We start from the raw sequence: 5,897 nt of genomic DNA, 5'->3' as shown, positions 1-5,897 counted from the left end.
ACTTGACTGGACCGGGAGGATTTATTGCCACGCTCACTCTCATGGCTGTTGGCAGGAAGCCTCAGTTCCTCACCAAGTGGGCCTCTACATGGGGCCGCTTGAGTGTCCTCCCAACATGGCACCTGGCTTCCCTCTGCATAAGTGACCCAGGTGAGAGAGGGCAAGGTGGAAGCCACCATGTCTTTTATGACCTAGCCTCAGAAGTCACATGGCATTATTGCTGCCATCTGATATTAGTCACAGAGACTAACTTTGGCACAATGTGGGAGAGGACCACACGAGGATGTGAATACCAGGACAAGGAGATCATAGGGGGCTATCTTGGAGACTGGGTACCACAAAAAGATAAATCGCAAACACCAGAAGTAAAAGGCAAATGGTAACATCAGAAGATGAGAAACCATGAGGATGTTCAGAATGGTAGAAAGCAAGTGGAACTATGGGATATTTAAAGATACATTAAAACAGGAATCCTGTATATAAAAACCTATGGAAGTAGTCAAAGTGATACTCAGAAGAATACTCATAGTCTTAATTGATTGTTAGAAAACCCAGAATATTGGAAAATATATTAACTAAATGTTCAAATCATATAATTATAAAAGCTCATTGATATCAGCCTTTTTATCTGACACGAGAGTTTTTAAAAGTACTTTTGAACAATAAAGCCACAAGCTGTTCCCTTTAAAAAGGCACCCAAACAGCAAAGGTTTTAAAAGTCTGATCAAGCACAAATGAGAGCAGGTACATATAAAAACTAAAACTAGAGTAAAAACAAAATAAACCAATCCACAAATCATGAGAAATCATTGTTTTAAGCCCTAAAGTTTTGCTGTGGTTTGATACACAGCAACAGCTGACCGAAATAGAAGGCGTATAAGCCTTGTCAGTCTAGTAGTTGGGACTGGGTCAGTCACATCCTGGCCAATTAGAAGAAGGACTGGCACACATTTTCTATAGTGGACATCAGATAGTAGATGTTTTAGTCTTTACGTGCCAAATGATCTCTGTTCAAATACTCAACTTTGCCATTTTGCACCAAAACTGCTATAGACAAAATTAATTAAATTGTATGGTGTTTGTCAATAAAACTTTATTTATAAAAACAGAAAGCAGATGATATTTGGTCCATGGGCTGCACTTGCCAAGCCCTCAGTTCAGAGTATCACATTTCTCGGCAACAGGGTTTGGTTTAAGGAGGGGCACATGGTGCTGTCAGACCTAATGAGACTCAATTCTAGGACTCTGTGACTCTGCTCCGAAGAGAAAAGCTCTGTTTTCTCCTGTGATTGTCAACTAGAAGAGGGAAGCTCAGAGATGCAGCCAGCATCTTACTGCCATGAAGGGGCCACTGTCTAAAACTGAGGAGTACCTGGACAAGAGCTGGAAAGACGGAGACCTAGTGATGATATGTGAACCCCTGGATCCAGGGGAGCCTGAAGTTTTAGTACATCTACCTTTGGACTTCTCAAGTACTTGAACATATATATTATTTTATTTACTTAGGCCTATTTAAGTTATCTGTACTTTGTAATCAAATGCATCATTTATTTTTTTATTCCTTCATTTATTCAACAAACATTTATTGAGTCCCTCTGTATATAAGGCACTGTCCTAGGACCCAGAAACATACCAGGGCATAAAGCAAATGAGTTTTCTACTTTTATGGAGCTTATATTCCAACAGAAAAGCTCAGGCGATAAACATATTAAACATATCAATCAATACTGTAATTTCAGATGCTGTTGAGGGCAATGGGGAAATAAGCAAGGGGTGATAGACAGTCGTTATTTGGAAAAGGTGGTTAGAAAAAAGCTCTCTGAGGAGAAGAAGCCAGAGACACAACAACTCGACAGGAAGAGTATTCCATGCAGAGAAACCAGCAAGTGTAAAGCCTGGAGGCCAGAACAAGCTCAGTATGTTTCAGGGACCACAAGGAACTTAGTGAAGAGAAAGCAGGATGCCTTAGGCAGAGGGTGATGTGGGATGAGACTGGAGGAGCAGATGGGAGACTCAGCAAGTCACCAAAGAGTCTGGAATTTTTCCCCGCTAAGTTTAACAGGATGCTGCAAAAGATTTTTTCTTTTTTTTCTTCTCTTTTTGCACAAAGAATGACAGGACATATATGCATACTAAGTTGCTAAGAGAATAGATCTTATAAGATCTCATCACAGGAAGAAAAAATTCTAACTATGTGTAGTGATGGACTTTAATTAGACTTAGTGTCATGGTCATTTTGCAATATCCATAAATAGCCAATCATTATGCTGCACCCCAGAAGCTAAGAGAACGTTATGTATCAAATATATATTAGATCAATATTTTTATATTTTACTTATATTTTATATTATAAATATTTTATATTAAAATAAACCAATATTTTACATACAGTGTATAAAATATTATATAAATATATAATATATCAATATATAATACACATTATATATTGAGAGTTATATGTTATATCTCAAATATACCTTCATCCTGTGGTTGCTGTGAGACATGGAAGAATGATAGTACAGACCATTCAGATGAGACGCAAGTGGGGTTTGGACCAAATGCGAAGATGGTGCTGATAAGCCATGCCTGTATTTAGGATGTATTTTAACAAGAGAAGAACACTGCTGAATTCGTTTATCAGCTCTAGTTGTTTTCATGTGGAGTCTTTAGGGTTTTCACATCATCTATTTAAAATACAATAAATAAAATAAAAAGGGTTGTGCTGTGAAGTGTTAGGTTGTGGTATAAACAGCTAACAGTGCCACTAACTAAGAAAGGAATGATTACAAAAGGAGTGGATGCGGGGAAGGGGCTGAGTCCTGAGTGTGTGGTGTGGGCTTTGCCCAGCTGGAAACGCTGATGGAGTAGCCCCGGGAATACAGGAGTAAGCATCTCAATACTCTAGACAGGAGTTCAGCAAAGACACAACTGTGGGAATTGCTGGCAGATATTTTGTTCTCAAAGCCATTGAAGTAGGTGAAGAAGGGGCTGAAGACTGAGCCCTGGGCATGCCTGGACCTTCCACATTCAGAGGCCAGCATGAGGAAGAGAAACAAGTCAAGAAAACTAAAAAGTCGTGGCTAGTGAGGTGGGAATAAGACCAGGAGAGCATGGTGTCCAGCCAGATGCCAAGAGACAGGCATTCAAGGGAGACGATAATAATACGGCTGGGATGAGGACAGAGAGTTGCCCATCGGACTTGGCAAATCGGAGCCTCTAGGGATTTTGGCAGGAGTGGTTCCGGTGGTGCAGGGTTTGGGTGAGGACAGAAGCATGAATGGAGTGAGCAGAAGAGACATGGCAGGCGAGGAGGTAGAAGCAATGAGGACAGGCAAGTTTTTCGAGGAGCCATAAAGAGGTGTTGTGTTTAACTCTGGGATTGTGCCAAATGTTGCAAGGACTCTGGAATCTATACGGTCATAAAATTTTGGAGAGAAAATAGAGATTTGTAGAAAATGGAAGATTTTTTTTAAACAGGAAATTTTACTGAGAACAGGCTGCAGAAGTTTCCTATGAGTATGTAGGAAAGTATTCGCACGAAATTCCAGAATTCTAACTGGTATCCACCAGAAGCCAGAGTCACCACCATTCTCAATGATAAAATTGAAATAATAATATAAGGATCAAACCAAGAATGCCAAGGAACACTACCATTATTCCAGACTGTTCTGGAGCCCTAACCAATGCCATAGACACAAAAAATGAAATCAGATGTAATTTTGAAAGGAAGAGAGACTTACATTATTTACATGCTTTAAAATCAGGAGTGTGGTGATAGATGTGACATGGGTTCTCTGAGTGTCATTCCCAAAAATGAATGTCGGTTGTTTTTCTTCCCACTAATGAGTAAGACAACTAGTTCTAACTAGGATTGTTGGCCCGTGATATGAGCTGCTTCTTGAGTAAACTGAAACTTAGGTTTTAAATACTGCAATAGTATTTCCTCAATTTTTTGGTACTGTTCACAAGGTAATGACAACAGATGTGACACATTTAAAAATTTAATCTCCATTATTCACATTTTCTCCATTCCTTTGCTAAATCTGGTCAATTAACAGATCAATACCTGAAGACCTGATTTGTAGAGTCTGCTGATTTTCATCATGTAAATATTCTCATTGTGGTTGCTTTCAAGCTATGAATGTTGGAAGAGACACAAGGTAGCATGCTACTACAAAGAACTTACATTGTACAGAAACACTAGAAATAAATAACTTTAACAGCACAGAAAAGTTGGGGGAGGTGTCAGTGAGAGCTGGACCATCATCACCCAATGGAGCAGAAGAGGGGAGAGTGTGGAACAGCAGAGGACTGTCAGTACAGCCCTCCTTCCCTTGTCCAGATGCGCCTCCAGAGGTTGACCTTGGGGATTTGGATGCGGTCACCTTCTACATGCTTGGGATCCTGGAGGACCTGGGCCCATCAGACCCATCAGAAGAGAACTTTGCTGTGGAGTCATTCACCAAGATGATGGAGGCCTACCTGCCTGGCTTCACTTGCATCCCAAGGGGTACTTTAGGGGACATGATGCAGAAGCTCTCAGGGCAGCTGAGTGGTACCAGGAGCAAGGAGAATCTCAATGGCAGAGCTCTGAGGTCCAAGGTCAGGCTTCTATCTCCCCAGAGCAACTGCAGCAGCCTGAAAGGCTTAAAGAAGGGACTAGGTCTCCTCCTTCTGCTGCTGGGGACACCCAAGATGTGGCAGTGGCACCAAGGAGGAGATGCTGCCGGAGATGGACGTACTCTTCCCTACCCGCTCAGTGGTGTGAGCCCAATGGGTGCTGGCCAAGTTGGGGGTATTTGGAGGAAGCTTGTAGATGCTGGTACAGGAAGGAGGAGAATCTCCAGTCTAGAATGGCCCCAACCACGACCTGCCCAGTTACCTCAGAAGCCCCCAGAAGGATAAACTGAAGTCCTTTACCCTACAGAAGCACGTGATGGAGGACAGAGCAGAGGATGGGAAGATTCTCTGCCCACGGCACCCAAGAAGCTGATCCAACACTTCAAAGCCAGGTAGTGAGCAGTAAAGGGGAGCAACTCAAAGATGTGTGGACCCCTGAGGCTGAGGAGATGAAGGCCGTGTGCAGCAACCTCCAGCCAGCCAGAAAGTACTGCATCCACTGAGGCGCTAGCCAGACTCTGCCTGAGCCTTCTAGGTTCAGACCCCAGAGGGATGCAAGAGCCCCCCCCCAACAGGGTTCACCCTAACTCCTGCCCCACTTCTTTACCTAAGCTCGTCTAGGAGCTGCCACGGGACAGTAAAGGTAGCCCCGGGGAGGAAAAGAAAACAAATAAATAGAATAATTAGGACATGATGAGTTCTGCACATTTATTATCTTTGTTTTTAATATATTTACCTGTAAACTTACATAATTTTTATTAATGATTATATTTAGCAACGAGCTCACAAAATTCCTGAAAACTTAACAACTGACTCTCTTGAGCTAGCCTAAGCCAATCCTGGGACATCAGATAATTGTGTGTCTAAAAAAGCAAAGCGAATCAAGTGAAACACTAACAAACCAAAGAAGGTTCAATTAAGTTGCTTGGATAAAAAATCAACCTAATGATAAAAACCCCATTGTTTCACCATGGCAACAAGAACAAATAATAAAATCAAACAGGATAAAATAATTAACAAAACGCCTAATACATTATAAGCAAAGCATATATCAAGAGACATATAATTCACATTTTAAAAGACATGAATAAATGAAGAGGTGTATCTTGCTCCAACATAGATGTATTTAATATTGTACAGATGTTAAGTTCTCTCCTAAAGTAATCTATACACTCAGCGCAATCTCAATCAAAAATCTAACAGGATTTTATAGAGACATTGCCCAGCTGCTGCTGAAGTTTGTCAGAAAAGACTACACCCCTGAGTGAACTCTTAAA

At 41.4% G+C, this 5,897-nt stretch overlaps 1 pseudogene; it reads left to right on the top strand.

Moving 5' to 3' along the window:
- The first annotated feature begins 3,297 nt into the window (after positions 1-3,297).
- LOC102528901 (CUE domain-containing protein 2 pseudogene) lies at positions 3,298-5,123 on the top strand (annotated as a pseudogene).
- Positions 5,124-5,897: the final 774 nt, after the last annotated feature.

Source organism: Vicugna pacos, chromosome 35 (genome assembly GCF_048564905.1).
Source record: "Vicugna pacos chromosome 35, VicPac4, whole genome shotgun sequence".
NCBI lineage: Eukaryota > Metazoa > Chordata > Mammalia > Artiodactyla > Camelidae > Vicugna > Vicugna pacos.
The sequence above is the reverse complement of the archived record's forward strand: the minus strand, read 5'-3'. Positions and strand labels throughout refer to the sequence as shown.